The sequence below is a fragment of the Corvus hawaiiensis genome, chromosome 7 (assembly GCF_020740725.1).
Source record: "Corvus hawaiiensis isolate bCorHaw1 chromosome 7, bCorHaw1.pri.cur, whole genome shotgun sequence".
Classification (NCBI taxonomy): domain Eukaryota; kingdom Metazoa; phylum Chordata; class Aves; order Passeriformes; family Corvidae; genus Corvus; species Corvus hawaiiensis.
The window spans coordinates 32955312-32977782 of NC_063219.1; the positions used below are offsets into that span (position 1 = coordinate 32955312).

A 22471-nucleotide genomic window follows, 5' to 3' on the forward strand; every position below is an offset into this window, starting at 1 on the left:
GGCCTCGGAAGCTCGGCATGGGGCATCAGAACCCTGGTTTGCACCAAGACACTCATCTTGGGAAGCCCGAGGCTGTGAAAGGGGTTCCAAGGACCAGTTTAGCTGAGCTCAGCACAGGAGGCCCTGATACGGAGCTAGGAAAAAGGAGAACTTTAGGGAATACCACAGGGACCAAGTTTACCCTGTGTCCCAAAGCCATATCATCAGGTAGCTTCAAGGGGTGTTCTATGTAAGGATGAATAAAGGAGACCATCTCAGATTTTATTCTAACCATCAAGAAGGAAATAGTTGAACTGTGAAGACAGATGCTGACTCAAGGCATAGTGAACATGAGCCTTTGTAAGGGAAAAGAACCTGAAACTCAAGCAGGTGAAACAGCTGGACTTGGGCTGGGCTGCTTGTTAATTCGTGTTGGTTTCATGCCCCAGCACTCAGGAGGATCGAGAACACAGGACTGTCTCCATGCAGGAGATGGAGCACTGGGATGGGATTTCGTGGCTGTCAGGAGAGAGAGCCTCAGCACTGTCTTAGTCAGCCTGTGTCTCAGGAGGCTGCAAGGTAGAAGGAAAGCTGTCAGCACATAGTGAGAGGAGCTTTTGATCATTTTTAATATATTTTGCATCAAACCTCAGAAGAAAGGTCAATTCTGACTGGATGAGCATAATTCATAGTGGTGACAGAGATCTAAGATTTCAGCCTATGCTGGGAACTGTTTAAAAAGGGACAGAAGGATGACATGGGACTGAGGAACTACACACCAGGCAGCCACAGAATAGAGAGCACTGAGTGTTTCCACCTTCCACTATCACCCATTGCTGTGTTGACTCCTCCAGCAGTCAAGAGGCATAAAAAAAGCCAAGCAAATGAACTTTGCAAGCACCTAGACAAAAACTAGATGATGACTAATAGCCACCATTAATTTGTCAAGAGTTTATCATGTCAAACAAACCTAATTTCTTTCTTTAATAGGCTAACAAGCCTGTCAGTAGGAGAGCAGTGAATGTCACCCAGATTGACTCACAAGGGCTTCCAGCACTGTCTACCAGGACAGTTTCATCTGGTACAGAAAAATATCTTCCGAATAGAACTAAAACAACTATCTACAAAACTGTTTCTCCAGCACCATTTCCATTTGCTCTTGCCAGTACTGTCAGGACAGCTGTTGAACACAGGAGCCAAGGTCAGGGAATGCACAGCAATGCAGACATGTAGCAAGGAGAATCAGAAGTGTGACAAGAATGTGCTCTGAAGGAAAAGTGAAAATAACCTGGAGCAGTTAGTCTTAAGAGAACTGGGAGCTGATATGGAAACGAAGTTCAAGTGCTTAAAAGGTGTTACCAAAGAATGAAAATAATCCCTTGATTGTTGTCTAAATGTCTGTCTGGAGCGATATGAGTGTAATTGGTGATGCCTCAAGTAGGAGAATTGTCTAAATTAACTGTCTCAATCTCTTTTTGTTGCTGACTTTATGGTCCCTTTCGAGCACAACACCGTGGGCCACCCACAGCCCCCTGCATGAGACCCAACTACAAGATTGTTCTCGCCTGCACAGTTGCTTTGTCTCAGACCAGGAATCAGCAGTTCCTGTGCTTCTCTTCACACCATCTCTTCCCTTACCTCTCCTTTTTACATATCTATTTTCTCTCTTATAATTCACTATTTCGCACCCCAGCTGCTGTCAGCCCTGTCCCTTTACTTCCTTGCCCTCTGCTGCTGTCTCTTTTTGTTTAATTTTCGCACTATGCAAAGAAAAAGCAAAAAGGGCAGCAAAGGTGGCATCTTGTGCACTCCCACACCTTTTGCTCTGCCTTACTTCCACAGACCAGCCTTCACTGCCAACCCTGCCTTTGTTTTGGCTGCATTCTGCTGGACTTGGGGTCTTGTTTGCACTGAGCAATATATAAATAACACAGGGAGACTCATTTTGCCTGTGGCCTCTAGGTGCTACAGTAATACAAATAATAAGTCTTAGAAGCAGACATGTTCTGATTCATGCTGTTTCTGGCACAGGTCTATTGCAACTCAACTAATTATTGAGCCCTCATCAAAGCTGAAGAATTCTAATGATTTAGGGTTTGAATAGGCATGTTTCAATTGAGATTACTTTCAGCTTGTTTTCAATGAGACCCATTGTGATGGAGTTCCACTGTTAATCAAGAAGGAAAAAGACATTAACAGTCAGTTTAGCTCAAGCTTGGTTATTCATTAACAATATATTCACTGTGAGGCTTTATCACTCTAATGGACTGAGATATGCAGCATAAGGTTCACAAAGGTTGTGCATGCTGGTTGTTGGGTTTTCATAAATCAATGAGAATTATGGGAAATGAGTATTTTTGGGGTAGGACTTTGGGAATTGGCTCTATATACACTGATTCTTATCTACAGTTTATTTAAATCAAGGCCAAGACTTATTTACAGCAATTTCACCTTTTATCATTATTTTTGAATATTGGTTCATTAGTATTGATAGTATAGTATTTATAGTGTTTTAGTATTGATGCTTTGGTGATATTTAATTAATTCACCAGTATTCACTAATGCCCATGCCAAATTTATTTAGGTCTTTTTTAGTAAATTACTGTTTAAATATCATTTGACTGGGCTGTTTAAAGCAATAGATGTTCTACAGCCATTAATAGGACGTAGCTTTGAAACTGGAGCCTGGTACTGAAACTGTTGCCACATGGGCAAAGCAATTAAGTTGTATGGTGTTTATGGTGGTTCCTTGTACCACTTTCACACAAACACCAGGGAAAGCTTCTAAGGCTTGGGTGAAATAGTTGCAGAAAGCAATAGAATTATGCTCTCAATCAGTTCTTTTACAGTTGCATTACATTGATCCACCTTTCCATGGAAATGTTATGTTACAGACTCCTTGTAACTTCCTCCATCTTCCTCATCACACACAAGATCTGGGTGTATGAGTCAAAACATAACATGATTATTTTATGTTCCACATAAGCTGAATATCAGCTCCATCAGAGTATTATTCGATCGCTACAGCTCGCATCCCACGATGACTCAATTACACATATGTTGTGTTGACACAGCAGACTAATATGCAGTAAAAATTTTGGACAGGCAGCCAGCAAGCCAGGAAAGTCTTTGAAAAGGAAAGAGGTTGGACATATGTGCAAAAAAGAATACAGCAGAGGACACCACATGTAAGGGGAACTCTCCTTTTTCTTCCTGAAGAAACCCTGGTGGTTTATCGCTCTCCTGGCTTATCAACCCTTCAGGCCAGAGCAGGTGTTGGGAGCATCCCCAGGTGCCAAAGGCTGCTTGTGTGCCACGTGTTAATCCCTCCAGATCCCTGGGACATGGGCTGGGAGCTGCAGGGTCTGAGCTGAAGTACATACAGAAAACCTGGTTATGATAATCAAGTGATTTCATTACCTTGTGTCATGCAGATGCTGCTCTGTTCAGGCCACCATGAAGAGACACAGCATTGCTGGCACAGTGAAGGTCCCGGCCCTTCCTTTGGCAGTGAGTTTCATGTTCCATAAATCTGCTGCTGCTCCAGTGGTGGAGTTTCAAAGCACAAACCTGCATCAGTTTTGTTTTCTGTATATTTTATACGGCTCTCTTTGCTGTGCAATTGCAGTGAAGATGTAAATACTACCTGTTTATAAGCATTCCCATAAAAATAAGAAGCCACTTACAACTTTTACATCCAGTTGAGCCATTCCTACAAAGAGTGTCTGGGGGTTTTTGTCATCAAGTCAACTGTTCACAGCACCAAGTCTGACAGAGCTCAAGAAGAGTTTAGACAATCCCCTAGGGCACATGGTGTGACTCTTGGGGATGGTCCTGTGCAGGGCCAGGAGATGGATTTGATGATCCTGTGGGGCCTTCCCAACTCAGCTTATTCTGTGATTCTGTATTTCTGTAGTTGAGATCAAAAGACTGTCAATCACATCTAGCCAAGAACTTCAGCACACAGGCTCTTAAAACTCAGAGAAAAAGACTCTCATCACCCACAGCCTTTGTGTAGTCCAGTTGATGACTTAATGAAAGATGTAAAGTCAAGGCTTGAGAGCTTGTTGATGGCCTTTTCAAATCAAATCTTATGAATATACTCTGATTATTGATTTCTGGCTCCTTTTAGAGCTCTGGCCGCTGGACTAAAAAAAAAAAAAAAAATCCTTGAAATTATAAAGGTGAACTTAAAAATAAAACTAATGTCACCAAAACCCAAGGAAAGTTAAGATGATTGTTCCTTACTTGTGTTTTAAGTGGATCTGTGGGCTTGTGAAAACTAAAAATACTTCTCCAGAAGAAAATCACTCTGAGTCACATAATGCTGAAAAACAGACAGATTGTGGTTTTGTACAGAATGCTTTTTAAATTATGGCTTTAAATAACTAAATATTTGAACTTTGCTTCTTAAGAAATTCTTTGATGGAAGGAAAATTCCAGGCACCTTCTGCATTCAGAAACACATTACGTTCTAACGCCTGCTTCAGTGAAAAGCTATTCTCTTTGTGAATAAATTGTACTCATGTTTTTTTCTCCTTGTCTTGTTTTAGATAAAACAATCAATGCAAACACTGAGTTAATAGAAATAAATGCAAATATATTCCAGCAGGAAAGTTACAAGACTTATTAAAATACACGTGCAAATATTTCAGTGAAAGTACAGAGAACAAGACCAAGTATAGACAAAAATAACTCTCATTATCCAACAAACAGCATATTCTGACAATAGCTCAAAGGACATATTTGTCCTCCCTTACTCCCAAACTCTCTATGGAGAAACTCTATACAAAGGTATTAGTGGAATTTAAATCATAATGGCAACTTCCAGCAAAAGATCCTGATCTCACAAGCAGTTCATTAATATAAAACAGCTATAATTTAAATAATAATATAATGTAAAACTACTCATGTTTATCACTGACACTACTTTTACTCAAGAAAGCAGTTATCCAGGTTATGGAACAGGCTGGGAAGAGGCAAGACTAGATCTTAGATTTTGAAACATGCATTTCCCCTACTCTGGCCATTGCACTGTATCTTTAGGGTGACAAAAGTTACTCTAAGAGTAACCCATCAAAATGTTACAGCAGAGTTTCAGCCATAAAAATCTGTTACAGCAGAGTTTACAAAAAAAAACCTTTCCGCTTACTTTGTAACTCTTAAGAAGACACACCTGAAACTGAGGGAGAAAACAATACAATTTGTACTGAGGATCAGCCTGTATAAGAAAAAAATGAAGGTTCAGACCTTTAAAATTCTCTTGGTGAGTATTTGTAGTAAAATATATCAATCCAGAAATATGGTGCAATCATGCATTTGCAAATCTGTCAACATTTTACGGATTAAATACGTTCAAATTTGGTCTGGTCTGGGAACTCAGAATTCTCATATTAACATGGGTGTAGATCAGAAATATGTCCAGAAAAAGCAAAAAGATTACTAGAGTAGCCTCATGGTTAAAACCACAAGTGAAAGGCTGATTTTTTTCTCCTTCATGGTTGCCATGCAGCTGTTCCTCAGAGAACTTCACACTGCATGGACATACAGTAACAGCAAATGCTTCCCTGAGGATCCCCTGCCAGTGGTAAATAACTGATAAAGAACTGAGATGAATATGCAGAGCCAAGTTATGACCTAACCACAGTTTACAAAAATGCAATTGGCCTCTTCAGGAATCCAAGATCTACCTGGTACTCCTGGAAGACTTGTCAGATTCACAGATATTTAACCATGAGGGATGCAGCTAGGAAGTAAGTGGGATATTAAGCAGGGCTCAATAAATTAGGCACTTACTACTAAAAATTACCCAGACTAAATGCTTAAATTAATTGAGCAATTTTGAAAATGTTGCCCTTGTACACTACATAATAGGGATGGATTAGGAAGACCAAATTCCACTTGCTAATTTGGGGGGGGTGGCAAGGAGGAAGAGTAGAATGAAAAAAGAAAAAAAATTGAGAGAATGATGGGAGGTAAAAATCAGAATAGAATCATAACAAACTGCCATAATCTACAATAAAATTAAATTTGGAAAAAAACCTAAGTGAAATGTCTTAATTACACTGGATTACTTACATTTCTTACTACTAAGCAAAAGTATACATTTTCCCTACTATGTTATTTTTAGTTTTATTACATTACTATGTTAATTTTACTATATTTCAAAAGTCAAAATTAATTTCAGCCAGAAAGAAAAAATTCCAATACCAATAGAAATTATTCTCTTCTCCTATTCTGAAATTTTGTAAAAATCTATATAATTCCCCTGACTCTTTAAATCAAACTTCATTTTTGTAGGACAATTTTCCTCTGAAATATTTTCCATCCAGCTCTAATTCACTCTACAAATAAACCAACAAGTCTTATGAAGCTGGCTGTAATTAAACCCCAAATTTCTATTGAGAATTATGTTTTCCTTTGAAACAGAGATATGACTACACCTACTTATGCTGAAAATTACAAAAAATCTTCTAACACTGCCCAGTTTGGGTTTAAAAATGGTATCTCTACTGGCCACCATAATTCTAGGATGCCTGAAAACATTGAGGGGAAACAGGGGAGAACAGCAGTGCCTGCTCTCTGTTCAGCACCCTTAATTCTGGTTAGCAGTCACTGGATAGAGCAGATCTTAGCATCCTAAAAGACATAAGACTACATCAAAGGGAAGGAGAGGAGGTTTTGTGTAAAGCTGTACTACTGAGCTTTTCTCCATGCTGTTATTACAATATGAAACGGAGCTGTCACAGAACTATGTGCTAAGAGCCTGTTCACCCACTGCAGATGTTACATAATGAAAGGCATCAAACAGTTGTACAATAATACATGCATCCATTAGCCAAGATTTGTGTAATACCTTTCCTTTCTCAAAGGGTCTGAAAATGTTTTACAAACTGATATACAAATTATCCACGCAGAAAAAGCTATTCATCCATCAAGGAAACACAACTACAGCCCAAGGCAAAGCAGAACAACTATATGAACACACATACACACACACAAAAAAAAAAAAACGAAACCAAAAAAACTTTAGTAAATTAAGGAAGTATTCTCCAGTCAAAATAGTGAGGAAAATATTAAGCATACAATATTGGAATATACAGAACTTAGGAAGAATTTTGTTTTTAAAATCTAAATTTTTCAATAAAATACAGTAGGGTGTCTCTTGAACACTGGCAATCACAACATTAACTGAAATAAGCAAATGTTTAAGAATATTAATTACAGCAATAAGTTCTGAGACTAGTTTATTGCATGTCTTCCTTCATGTTTCCAAACGCTGGTGCCACATAAAAAAACCCCAAACCTGTTGATGTAGCCTATCCAAGAAACAGAAGTACCTAGAAAAGTAAGAGAGGAATAATTAGATGAAGACAGCACCTTACTCAGCAGTAGTCTACTCAACTCCTATCAACACTACTATCAAGTTAATGCAACCAAGCGTTGCCAAAATAAAAAACATCACCCCAAATGAACTGTGCATTTAGATTCATTATGGCTGAACTCTTATTTCAGTCCTAGTTCTGATTATGGTGACCAGACATTTCATTTGGATCTTATTCTGTGACTTTTCAGTTTGGCAGTCACTTCAGCACTTCTGCTCAATAAAGAAGGTGGCAGAGATACTTAAGGGTACTTGAAGTCAGAGTGTGATTTGAGGCAAAAGAGAGCTCTTTCGCTTTCAGTACTGTTATCGAGAATCTCTAATTAGGAGCAAAGTGTGTAAGAAAAAATGCAGATAGTGGGAAAATAATACAGTTGAATACTTAGAAGGAGGCATTGAGAAGTGCTACAGAAAGTTTGGGTCTATTTTAACCTTGAGAACTGGGCACAAACCTCAGACTTCCCAAGTGTGCTGACAGTGTCCTCTCAGGAGACTTACGCAGGACCACATATTGACACACAGGTACTTTGATTCCAAGTAAGTATCTAAAACCCAGCCTCAGCATCATTACTCATCTGGGAGCTACATTCAGAAACTCTCTTGAGGATTTCGACAGGCTATTGGGCAGGAGAGGCAGATAAAGAATTGCTGATGCTTCTAACCCTGGAGAATCCAGTAGGTTTGAGAAAAAAAAAATGCTATTAAGGAGAAGAGCTATCCTTCACATCACACCCCTAAGCTAGGCTGATACAGTGAAAAAAAATCACAGAGATGGGCAAAAAGGTGGATATTATGAAAGTCTAAAACTCTCAAGCCAGCTATTTGGTTGGGGAATTGAAGCAGAATTATAGGAAAAAAGGGAGCCCCCAATTAAGTGTCTAAGGTAGTGATATGTAAATGCCATGAAAATGAAAAACAGCTGCAAGAGGCTGAAATTTTAGCACACAGTCAACAACATAAGCAGCACAAGAGCATTCATGGGATGCATCCTGGAACTGGGATTTTGCTGTAAAAGGGCAATAAATAGTTCAAGAAGAGCAGGACAAGGGAAAAGGGAGGCGGTGCCTCTGTATCAATAGCACGTCTGCTGGCTCAACAAGCCAGAGGGAATTAATGTCTCCTTGAATGACTGCATAAAGATAAAAGGAACCACGACTAAGGGTGCTATACTGTAGGGAGTCATTCTTTCCCTCTTTAACCTTGAAAATCAAGCACAAGCCTCAGGCTTCTTGAACATCCTGAGATTCATGTCTATGTATCCATGGGAGTAATGTGCAGACGCACCCTCAGGATGGATCAAGCAGCAGGAAGGATTTTTATTATACAATTTATATCAACTTTCTGAACACACTGGGGACAGTGTTTTGTCTTCCAAAAGGAAGGAGAAACCACCAGGGAAAGAGAAGGAACATAAAAGAACTGGTTAAGAATCTAAAGTTGTAAAGTTATTCCAATGAGAAGATTAGGAAAAATGAAAGAAAGGTGAAAGAGAGAGGTTTTCTGCAAAAGCAAACTTCAAAAGAAGGAGCAAAGGAATAAGGCTGATGTTTCCAATACTTTTGTCACACACAAAAAACTGAGACTAGATACTTAGTTAACTTTGTGCTCACCCATTATGAAGACCAGAACACGCAAATAAATATAGAAAGGAAATAAATAATTGGATAAATCAACATCCCAGTCAACAAATCAGTCTCACCCAGAAATATTTGAGGCTTCAGCCATCTCTGAACTATTTAAGAGGACTCTCTGAGAAGTTCAGAAAGATGAGGTAATGCTGGTGGATTGGAGAATGGCAAAAACTCTAAGGGGAGAATAAAGTACACACAACGAGCTTAGTTGTTAGGCCTCAAAAAAGAAAAAAATAGACATACAAAACTTAGGTTTATAGATAATAAGGTGATAAAAAAATAGCCAGCATTAATTTATCTAGACAAGATAATATCCAGCCCATCTAGTTTCACTCAACTGACAAACTAGGGATAATCAGGACAAAGTGCTGCAAGACTTCAAGAACAATACCACATGATTTTCTTGTAAGAAAATGAGAGTTAGATGAAATTATTACTGCACAGCTGTTTGACAAGCTGTGTGAAATGTCAATTCTTAATATTGAATTGCCAAAAGGGGAAGTATTTTCAATTAGGAACTCTCAGGGACTTCTCGTGCAAGTCCATCACTATTCATCACTATTTCAGCTATTAGAGTGTTCTTACAGACAGTTGAGAACAGAATCAGAATCGGAAACAGGCTGTAAAAATGATCCAAAATCAACAATGAGAAATTCAATCAAGAAGTGTGTGAAGTGCTACCCATGCAGAACTGAAATCTGTGCAGAAAAGCAACAAGAGGATGAAGTGCAGCCCAGAAGTAGCACAGAAACATTGTCCCATCCTCTGTCTTGCAGTGGGAATCACAGAATCTTGGAATGTCTTGAGTTGGGAAGGATCAACATGGATCGAGCCCACAAGCCAAAAGCTAAACAGGACTCAGCAGTCTGATGCTGTTGCCCAAAAAAAAACTAGTCAGTCCTGGGAGAGATGAAGATCAGGGCTTATATATATGCCAGCAAAACCAATATTTGATGTGATTAATATCTATCTTGTGGGTCTGTTGTTAATTTTGGTTGCTGCACTACAAAAAAAAAAAAAAAAAGAAAAAAAAAAGGTGAGGAGCAACAAGATGAGTAATTTAAAAAGTCTGAGATCTGAGGAGCAGTTAAAGACATTTGATTTTTTTTAATCTAGAGAAAATACGATTACATTTGATTACGTTTAACTTCCCCAAATCTGGTAAATCTCCCAGTATGTGAAAAAGTGTTAAAAGATAGTAGACACTTGGTTTTTTTCAAAAGACTGTTCTGGAGCAAGAGGAGCATTTTCAGTGCAGAAACCACAGGAATGCTTCAGGAGCATGTTTCTTTCTGATGTTAAGGAATTTCTCTCCTTACCAACAGGATCTGAATTGACCAGGTACTGCCAGAGGTGGTTTTCAGGCACTTGAGGAAAGGGCAAGAGGAATTTGAGGATTTCCTTCAAACCCCCAGTTTCCATGGTGCCTGGCACTCCCTTCCCTTTCTGTCCCACACTCATCTCTGCATGGCAGCAGGGTTGAGGCCTGAATTCACTTTTCAGCCACCCAGATTGCTGTATAAATAAATCCAGTGACACTTTACCACATACCTGAAATTAAGCACATGCTTAAATGCTTTGCTCAACAGCAATATACTTTAAGCACATACTTTAAAACTCTGCAAACTGTGTCTTTATAGCTTTCCAAAGTCATTACAGAGATGACATGGGTCTAAATTATTGCTGCACAGGAGTGTAACAGCCTGCTATAAGAAAGAGACCTGGAAAAGGGGAGAAGAATGCAAAAGAAGACTGCTAATCTTCATTTTCTACATTCACATTATTTTCAGAGCAAACTGATGAAAATGATAGTCCTGTTCTTAGAGAAATAATTGTGATGCCTATTTTAGGTTCAATCACGTTCACCCAAATATAGGTGACTGCAGCCTGTACCACTCCCATCACACACAGGAATTTAAGAACAAGCTCTGTACTCCTGATCAAAGCAGCTCTACGCAATGTACTCCAATGTCACTTTCGAGCAGAATGAATGGGAGGACTTTCTAAAGATTTAATGGTTTTCAACCAAAAAAAGAAAAGAATTATATGGTTGCCTCAATGTTACCAGATATGAGTGGTCTCATGACAACTTTTTTTTTGCAGAGAAGAAAAATATCTATGACAGACCACATGCTTTTATATTTTTTGTCTGGATCCCTTTTTTACTTCTATGGAATACATCCTTATTTTGACCCTTGAGTTCACACACCGATAGATATTTCAGTTTGTCAACATTTAGCTGATCAAAAGACCTTCAACAAAAGACAATCTCTGTGTTTGCTTATACAGTAGCAGGTAAAAGACACTGCAGGACTGTAATTTACTAGATTACCTGTCAGTATGCACAACCTTTTTTTTTTTTTTTTAATTGCACATTTTATGGTGTGCTTAAACTGGGTTTAATTACTTGCTGCGGAGTGAAATCTTCACAAGGTTATTCTGTATCACACCTTCCAACTTGACTTTATTTAAAGATGTCTTAGTATCTTCCTAATCTTGAAGCACAGTCTACCACGTGAAGAAAATCATATTTAAACACAAAGATTTAGACACTATTTTTCCAAAAATCTGTCACCATTGGGTTTTCACAGAAAGAAAGATAGGAAGGGAAAGTCTTTATCTGAAAAACAGACTGTCAGAAAATTATTAGTAATCCTTAGTGTTCATACAGTCGCTGTTAAAAGTGACATTATCAGTGACGTGTCATCAAGAAGAAGAATTGCAAAGCCACAAAAAAGACAAAGTAATTTGCAAAAGCACAGTAGGCCATCACAATGATGCCAAGATACCTTTAAGTGATAGAAATTCTACGTATGTTTGTGCACTAAAGAGTCTAAAATGGCACTGGGGTGAGGTCAAAATCTGACATATTTTTAATACATTAATGACATTTAATGGCTAAAAATCAGTGTTTGATATCCAAAATTATTTATTTCCCACTGAGGACTTGTCCTTGTTTATAATGTCTTGCCCTATAATTTAAAAGAATTCACAGTTCTAACAGAAGTTAACTATCCACTGCTTCATTAAATATTAACAGCTTGAAGTCACATTTTGGAGGTGGTTAATGAAACGGTTTCAATAGGGTTTACACCACCTTATCCAGCAGCCACAACGTTCTAAAACATTTGCCCCTTAAAGGAGAAAGAAATAATTCCAAATAATTCTGAACAATTTTGTTCCAAGTGTCTACTCTGGACAACAACCACCCAAGTTAAAGCTTTCTACAGACTCCTGCATTTCTTCAGGCTTACTCAGTTAGCTCCACTCTCAGGCAGCATAACTTGGGAAGCAACAGAAAAATATTCAGACGCTGACACACACAGAGAATCTCCAAATCCCACCAGCAAAAGGTATTTTGCGTCGGTGCTTATCTCGGCTTTCAAAGGCAGAATTGGGTACCTCATTACAACACAAACTGCAAGGCTATGAATGCTAATTGACTGCAGCTACTCAGATTAAAGGGCCCTCCAGCTCTCCACAGGTTTGGTCAAACAATTCACTGTTTCAAAGTACACTACTGAAGCGTTAACTTACAGTGCTCGATCGGGAACCACCTGACACGAAATACAGTGGCAAATGTGCAATACATGGATGTTTTAAGCAGAATATCAGACCCTGAGCCCCAGCCTCCTGTGAAGCTCAGCAGTCAGTAAGTCTGGGAGCTGGACCTGGCTTCACGCCCTTGCAGCACTGGCATCTCTGGGACACCAAGAGTGTTGCACAGCCTTAACATCCTGTTACATTTATAAAACTACTGCCAAACAGCCACCTCTTTGCACCTAATCGTTGGCTTTCATACCAGAAGACAGAATAGATGTGAAGCTGTTTTGTCTTCTTAATCTTAACATAAAACTATCCATGCTTCATAACAAAAAGAGGGAAAAAATGGAAACAAAACGTTCTGAATTTCCACCTTTTCCTCCTGTTAGTGCTCCTGAAAGAACACTACATTTATTAAGCCTGTCTTAAGAGCTTGTCAAGGAGAGCAATGATCACGTTAGAAAATAAGGCTGCAAATTTCAGGATCAATGGTTGAAGTTTTGTTATTTTTGTTCTGTTCTAACATGACAAGTTGTTTGCTGGGTTGGCCTCTGCGGCACTAAAAGGTGCCCATTTTTGCTAAAGCTCAGCTGTTTCTCATTTCCAGAGAATAAAGAGAACAAGCTATGTTAGCCCTTCATTCTACCTCTCCAGTGAATGTTCCAGTGAATAAATGCTTCTGTACATTTTGTGGTATTACAAATGCCAAATATTGAGGCTACTTTGCAGTTCTCCTGCATCTTTTGCAATCATTGACATCTCTGTAAAACAAGCAACAAAACATCTCTGTAAAACAAGCAACATACACATTTATGGTAACTCTTCCTGTGAATTCTGAGAGCTGTAAACCAGGGGATCATCAAGCCCACAACCTAAGGTTATTATTCTTTCCAAATTGCTCTCTTAACTTCCAGCTTCTTTCTATCCTTGAAAATTATTGCTGCCTGGTAGAGAATTCTATTTCAAATTTAAAAAAAAAAAAAAAAAAAAGGAGAACAAAAGAGAAGCAATCCAGTCTTTTGGTGGCATGTAAAAAAATATAAATAATTTTATATTTCCATATAAAGATCAGATTAACATAGCTCAAGAACTATGAAAGATGAGAGATAAAAGATACTGGGGAAACCAGTATCTACCACAAGAAGAACAGCAAATCCTAATACTGAGAGCAGCCACTAGTTGTACAGGACATATTATAGGGTGGAAAAAAGGAACATTTATTTTCTAAGCAACTTCAGAGCCAAAGGGCAACAGAAAAGCAGCATCACATGGAAAAAGCCCTTCTGCATCATTGTAGAAAATAGATTATATCTGCTTACTGACAGCAGCCACAATGTATGGCCATGTAGCAACAATGGTGTGGTCTAGGCAAACGCAGTCCTCCATGAAAGATGTATGCCATGGATTTTTATCTACGGGAAAAGCAAAGTGCAACAAACAAATTGAATGAATAAATCTCCAAAGACCCTCCAAATTTGGAAAGCATCAGCAGAGGAGATGTGTAGAAACAATGAAACAATGAGTCAATATGAGTCACTCATTACAACAAAACATTACGCCACCATTAAACCCTATGAAAGGGTGACAGCATCAAAATACTTTATTTGAAAGCAATTTTAACTTCCTAAAGAAGATTTAATAAATAGATATTTGACAATAAGATGGAATTAGTGCCATGGACCACAACCTTGGAATAAATATGCCTAAAAATCACAAGTTTCCAGTGCTACTGCATGAAGGAAGACCTTTAGGGATTTATATGGTGAGCAGTATATTTTTGCCCTGACTTTAATGGAAATAACACTCTCTGGGGACATCATTATGGAGGAAGATGTATCACACATCAGTCCACGAAATGGTGTGGGGTTTAACCTGCCTTTCAGCTCTGAAAAAAAGGTTATTATTCCCACATTTTCATGACCAGTCTCAACAGACTGGGGCAAAACAGTGAAAAGAGAAATTGGAAGCTAGAACATGAGATAAAACAATATATTTGATGAGCTGTGATTTCATTTCAAAATACCAACAATAGTGGACTTCTGATCAATGAAGCTACTGCAGGAAATCAGCCTGTAACCACCACTGTTGGCACAAAACCAGAGCCTGTCTACAGCCAAGATAAAAGAATTCTGCATTTATTTATAGTGACTCTTAAATTAGTTACTGAATGCTCAAACCACAGGAAAAGAAACGAAAATATGCATTTGGTTTTCTTGCTCTAAGGCCTGAAGATAGAGAGCATGCCACATGGGATAGATGTGACGTCCATCATATAGGCATGCAGGTAAATTTCTTCTTGTGAAAGTAAATAATCTGTTTCATAACTCTAAACCAACAAATACATTCCAGGATTCTCTTGCAATGGGCAAAACTCACCATTAATAGAACCAGATTATACAAGAAATCATTTCTGAGTGTTTTTTAGAATAAGGGAGTAAAAAGAAATCATAACACGTTGCACTTCTTGAGACACAACCAAAAATATTTGTAAAATATTTGTTGCATCTGTACCATATCATCTGCTCAGTGAAATTACAGGTTCACAGGTAAAGCTGGTCACAGATGGCAAACTTCATTCCCCTCAGAGGAAATCTCAGGTAATCACACCAAAATACCAAAACAGAGTAATAAAAGGCCACACCTTGATCATGGTAGATCTGAGAATGATGTTTGTTGAAATGAGTTTGAGCTAAATGTTGCAAGAGTCTGAGCTAAATACTGCAATTTGTGCATGAAGTGGTAACTTCACAGCCCTTTGCTTTCTCTTTTATTCTGAGTGAGCCCCTGCAGGGCTCGTGGCACTGCTCACTACTACATGTAGGGGACATTTATTGAAGAGAAGAGAAAATTTCCCCCTAAATTACTGCTTGGTCGTAAACACACTGCAATTCTTCAAGGTAATTTAATGTTCTTATTAAAGTTACAGGAAATGGCTAATTGTGTGAGTAATGTTTTTAGGTTTTTTTCATTAAATCATGTTCAGTATTTATCTCCAGATGGGTTAGGTAAGCACATAAACAAACCACAGTAATTTATATCATCCCAATGTGAAAAGAAAAAAGACATCAGAGATCATTTAATAAGACAAAACCTCCCTGTGAACCCAGCATCACAAATAAAACTACTTTCCCACTATTTACGTCAGATACAGGGCTGATGTCATATGGTGAAGATAAAGACTCAAAAAAGAGCCTGAAACACTCTATTGACAGAATCATTTTAAAGTAACCATTAATGATATAGAATATTTATTCCCTTTTCAGATATAATAATCTTAATCAGCTCATTATGGTTTCTTGCTTCAGAACAGGTTGATTTATCTAAGGGGACACTACAAAAATGAATAAATATTTCACAAATTTTATTTTTGAAGGAAAACTTTAGAGCAAATGAGAGCATAACAAATTTAAACTTGTCCAAACCTTATTCTTCAAAACCAGTTGTGACACCAAAACAGATGTCACAGCCTTGAAACCATTCACACACCCGTCAGACACCAAATCCTGACTTGCACCTCTTTCCTTCCTGTGCCCTCTCTTCTCTTTTCTCTCTCATATGACACAGCACAAGCTCTCCATCTAACACACTTTTCTTTGGAAGGGGTAGGATTTTTAAAACCAAGGTTTTAATACCAACTGCAACGTGAAAATTCAGATCCAACATTTTACAAAACAAGACAACGTAAGGCAATAGAGATGGGCATAAAGCTCACCATCCTGTCTGCATCTTCTGTGCTGAGAGTGTTTCAGTAATATTTACTGAAACAGGCTTCAACTTCATCCAAAAAATTGCCAAAAGCCCTTTTGGGTTTGGAACTAATTTGCCACACACATTTCTTCCTAGAAACATGTTGATCCTCCCTAAGATTTTGTTGGACTAGTGGGAAAATGTACTGTTAGTGATAGAGATCTCTCACTAAAAAATAACTTAAAAGAATGACAAGATGCAATCTTACTGTGATTTTTGAAAGTATGAAATATAACGGGACTCTCTAAATGTAAAACCAAAAAAAGAGCTAAAGGAGTCAAAATAAAAACATTAACTTAGCATTCTCTTTCTACTTAACTGGAATAAATAATTGCATTTGAGAAAAAATTACCTCTAGAATTGTTACTGAAAAGGACATATTCCTATTGAAATTATTCTGTTCCAACAAAACTGCATTTTCTGATTAAAAACTGTCACTTGGAAACATTTCAGTTATTCCTAGTTCAAAACCAGCAGCCTGTACTTCACTATCTCCTAAATGTTTAGTCTACTTATTGAGCTAAGGGACAATTTTACTGATCAAAGTTTCTCCTGGGTATATTCCAAAGAAAATACATAGGTAATTAATTTATCATGCTGTTTATAATGACAAAGTGTTGGTATTTGTGCCAGTATCACCCATACATTCCTAGCTGTAGTAGCTTAGTTATAGCTAATATATATTGAAAACATGTCATTGATCAATTTTGGATATCTTCCATTGGTATATACATTTTATTCTCTGATTAAAAAAAAAAAGCCTGATAGCATCACACTTGCGGAAAGCAACTGCCTACTTAAACTATTTCTCAAACTTATTTAATATCTTTTATTATTAGGAACTCATTATGGAAACTATTCCACAAAGTTTAAAACTTCTTTAATGTTTAATTGCATTTTTGATCATTAATTACATCTGCAGATAGACAGAACTTTTTAAATCTTAATTTTCTCATTTGAGTTTGAAATAGAGTTTGCTGCCCAATAAATTTTATTTTAGTGCAAAGACAAGGCCTATGTATTGATGAACCTTTTAAAAGAAACCCACAGCTCAATCAGAATAAAATTCTATTTATCTACCATTTCATAATATGAGAATGAAAAAGTCATCTTTGCAGCTGAAATTTTGAGTTCACTGGAAACCATCTTTAAGATTTATTATTTATACATTTTATAATAGAAGCTATGACATGGAGACTTTTTATTTAGAAATCTCTGCTACAGAAGTACAGCCACTGAACTTGTCAGTGAAGGGAGAGAAGTTCTTGTCCTTTATGTCCACTACAAAAAACCAACGGTAAGGAGTCCAAAGCAGACATTGACAGATGAGTGATGGTTGGGCTTGATGATCCTGGAAGCTTTTTCCAAACGTAACAATTCTATGATCCAGTGATATCTCATGGTCTGAGAGTCAGCAGCACCTGGTGCAAAGCCCTTCCCACCCCCAGGTCCTGCGAGGCAGGGGCTCCTTTCCAGCTTTGGGTCTGTGAAGGTTTACAAGGCACATTAATGGCAAAACACCAGCATCCCACATCTCCTATGCTGAAATAAACACCCTTCTCTTCTGGCTTAAATTATCTGTGCTGTGCCTTCACAGACACGCTGTGACTGAAGAAAAATGATCCTGATGGTATTGGGTCCTGGCAGGGTGAGAGCCTGACTGATCTGACTGAGCGGCAGAGCAAGTTCCTGAACCCTCTGCTCATGGAAACATAACTCACTCTGCAATGGAATTTTTAAACCATAACGTGGGGATGTTTCTGAGATAACAAACAGCACTTTGTTCAATTCAGCAACAAACAAAAATGTTTTTATTTTTCTTTGCAAGTAATATTTACCATAGACCCTTTTTTTAACCAGTTTCACTCATACTTTCCTTCTTCCCTTTCTTTTCCCTCCTTACCTCTATCTTTCACAACATAAGTAATTTCAATTATCCTATCTGATCCTTGATTGGTTATGTTCATTTAGCTGCAGAACTCTGTTATTTTCCAGTATGGTTTACTTAGGAAGTTTAGGCTTATAAGCAACAGATTTGGAAATACTAAAATTCACATTACTTTAATTACTATATTTTTAAAAATATAATTAAAAAATACTATTGATGACAGAAACAATTCTATTAAACTTAAATGTTTACCTGAAAGATTCAGATGTAAGAAGTTTAGCTGGAAGTAGATGGAGAAAAAAGGAGACCAACTCACCCATAATATTTCTAGAAATGGAAGAGGTGATGAACAGGGAGCCAGTTGTTTATATCCCACTCCTGTGGTTATGACAGAAGGGTTTTGGTTAAACCCTTAACTATTAGGATCATGCATTCCCAAAGAAGGAAAATTATAAATAATTGGGTGATATATTAAAGTAACAATAACACGGGATGCTCAGTACTAGGAAGGCTCTGCTGTGTGTGCTTGGTTTTCATGCGCCTATTTAGGTGGCACAAAATAACGTAAGGTTTAAAGATGGACATTGTATTTACATTTGTACTTTGGAGATTTTTTTTATTATTGTTAGTCCTACCAAACTGTTGCAGTATTTTCAGTGTTCCTGCTACAGTTAGGCAGTAGATAGAAGACTCTGGAATAATAAAAACATCCTTCACTGAATATTCCTCTGGCTGTTGCTTTACTTTTTAAATAAAATAATGAAGTTGTATAGCCAGCTCCAAGGGATTCCATTCCATTTCATTTATAAATACAAAAATCTCTTGTCCATTTTTACCAAAATGTAATTGGGAAAACAGCTGCCTCAAGTCAGGCAAAATTAGAGCTAAGACTTCATTCCTGACACGAATTAGTCCAAAACCAGACAATTATTTTAGATAACAGCATTAAAAAATTGTTCAGGATTAGATAAAAATAACATAAACAGATGATTTTTGATGTGCACCTTCGAGAATATTCTTGTGACAGATATATAATTCCTTATTTTGTGTGCAAAAGCCCCCATGGCTGATAAGCAAAATTAAGGCAGCCATGTACATCTCAGTCACAAATTTTTCCTCCCGCTAGGAGTACCTCTAAAAATATTTCCTTTTGCTTATCGAAAAGTTTTTAGGCAATGTGACTTATTTTGGAAAATCTGCTACTTTCAGATACTTTTTGTAGCATCAGAGCTCAGACAGCTCAAACTTACTGCATTTTAACGGAAATATTAAATGGTTCACTGAAAACCACAAAAATCTTTGCTAAGTCCCTCTTGCTCTTGAAGCTCTTATGTCTCTAAAACCAGGGCTGACCACTGCCCTTCCTTCAGTCCCTCATACCCCATACCTGAGGACTCACAGAGGCTGTGATTATGTACCCAGCCCTCCCCCTGCACTCTAATTTCACTCCTTTTATGAATTCCATGTGTTGTTTTTTCCTTGACCTCACTTTTCAAGTGAGAAAGACTGCTTATCAACAGCTTCCAAGCTGCTGATTTCCCTGTCTCTGACAGGCAGCCTCACACCACTCGTATCATTTATCCACAGGCATTAAACCATAGAGGTTCCAGCTGCTGCAGCAGCACTTTGTCCTGAAGAAATAAACAATCTGTTTGCAAACCCAGCGATGACCTGGGACCTGTCCTGACTAACAAACAGCATTTCCTTGGAGATGGCATCTGACAATTAAACAGCGCTAATTTCTGAAGATCCTGCTTCATTAAGGATTATTAAGAGATTAACATTTAATCCATTCTAGTATATAAATGATGAGGGTGTGGATAAAATATTGAATTTCATTCCTTTGGGTACAATTCTCTTTCAGTACTTGGGAAGAATAATTGCTGGTAAAAGGCACAGGTTAATGGTGCACCTGTCTGATTATTTGTTTGGTTTTAAATAGAAAACAAAAAATAAAAATCAGACTTAACTAAGAAGTCTGGAGTTTACGAAGAAACAAAATCTCAAAGGTTGCTGATCTTTCTCACACTGCAATGTTTGTGGAGATTTTGAATCCTCAGATGATGCTTCTGCCTTTTCTTAAGGACATATCCAACCTCTAATGATGATTTGGCTATTTAAAACCATCTTTCCTTGAGTTTAAACATGACACGTTGGCATTGGAAAACACTGTTTTGAATAAGTTTTGCTGTTTGCCTTGTGAAAGTCGAAAGAAATACTGAAGTAATGTTTGTGCTCTTGATTCTTTTCAAAATAAGGCTTTAAGGGAAGAATAATGTGAGTTGGATTCTTTCCGATGGTCTTGTTCAGCATTCTGGCACACAGAGATAATACTTTAAGGAGATGAAGCAATGGTAGTGGTTCAGTTTGCTGAGGAATCTTAATGTTATTTGAAAGCATGACTCCTGTGTTTGTAATACACTCTGATCATGATTCTGTGCTCACACCCAGCACTTCTGCAGTTATGCTCTGCTTTAATCCTCCTCTCCAGAACTGTTCTACTGCCATTCCTGCCTATCTATCCTCCTTATTCTAAATGATGCACAGTACAAGATGAAACAAGCCCCAAATAACTATGATAAAACCGAGGTAGATGCTAAGTAAATATCCTGTATACAGAGAAATGTAGGTGCACTTGTAGCTCCTGGATCAGGACACAGTTTGACAGAGGCAGTGCAAGCACCAACACCTGTGAAGACCTTCTGGCACAGCTGGTTCGTCCATGACAAAATCCAGGAGCTCCAGGCACCTGTACAGACACAGATAAAATCTGTACCACCGTATCTTCATTACTGATACCCTTTTAACTGGGTTAAGAAGCCCAGCACTGCTGTGCCTTCCATTGCTGCATCCTTTGTGTGAGTGAGTGTCTTGGGCTGCTTCTCATGGAAAGAATGCTCAGGAGTGAAGGAATCCCAGCCCCTCTCATTGAGAATAAGGTAGAATTGGTTATTTAGCCCGGGGAAGAGGAGACTCAGGGAAGACCTCACTGCCCTCTACAACTACCTGAGAGGAGGTTGTAGCAAGTTGGGGGTCAGTCTCTGCTCCCAAGGAGCAAGAGAAGGGGCAAAACGAAACGGCTTCAAGTTGTGCCTCAAGAGGTTTGGGCTGAATATCAGGAAAAATTTATTCACTGAAAGGGTTGCCAGGCCGTGGTGCCCAGGGCAGTGGTGGAATCATCATCTCTGGAGGTACTGGAAAGGTGTAAAGGTGGTGCTCAGGGGCATGGGTGTGGAGGAACAGTTGGACTTCATGATCTTAGAGACCTTTTCCAGCCTAAACAAATCCATTATTCTATTCCAGGATACTATCAGGAAGAGTCATTAAGCCAAGAATGAGTCCATTCACAATCCAATTTCTTGATCTGTAGGGTTTGTGTTGCATTTTATTATAATAATTCCCTTTTCCTTAGTTCCTGGCCACCAGTAAATATTATTGCGCAGTTTCTCACCAGAGCTGGGCTTCAGCCACAAACTTTCACTGCCTAATGTGCCAAATCCTGAGAACTGGGAACTCATTTAAAACTCAAAGTCAAATGTAGCAAGTGGGGAATGCCAACAGCTGGTACCAAAGTACTTCAGACACAAAACAATTCAATGCAATGTTATCTTACTTAGATTTAGGAAGATTTTTTGTATCTTCTAATGTTTTTAATCCACATATTTTTTATCCACAACTGGAAACTCAGTGGAAAAGACAGAAGTTTAGCAGAAACCCAAGAAAAGGGGAAGGAAAGCTTCCTTTCAAATGTAAAAGCAGAGTGACTATTCCTGTGTTCCAAGGACTAAGAGTTGGACACAAATGTACTGGAAAATGACAGAAGAATTATTTATTCATGCTAAATTACTTTCTTTTTTCAATATAATTTGCATTTTGAGCAAGCCAATCAGGTGATTTCCAGTATCTGATTTAAAGATGATTGAATAATAAAAATGGTCAATTTCAGCCAGAAATACAAGGAGGCATTTGAAAAACAGAGTCACAGGAATACAGAGCAGAACATCCTCATACAAACATACCCCTCGAGCTGCTGTATTTCAATGGGGAAAGAATATTATCCCTCTTCAAGTATTAGAAAAGGTGTAGGAGTAGAGAAGAAGAAGGAAAGAGACCTTTCAAACAAGAACACTCTTAGCAAGTCATTGCACGGTAAGGGGTAGAAAATATCCTACTCCTTTTTTTCAAGACTTCAGAAAGGCATTTGTGTGTCCTGGGTCCATCCATTTGCTTGTAGGATCCTGGGAAAGATGAGAAGTTGTGGGGAAAGAAAAATTGATGGACTTTCAGGGCATTTTCTTA

The 22471-nt window shown here is 38.1% G+C and overlaps 1 protein-coding gene across 1 annotated transcript in view; it reads right to left on the minus strand.

Annotated features, from left to right (window-relative positions):
* DPP10 (dipeptidyl peptidase like 10) overlaps nucleotides 1-22471 on the minus strand; it is a 451512-nt gene that overhangs the window by 250896 nt on the left and 178145 nt on the right. The window lies entirely within an intron of this gene.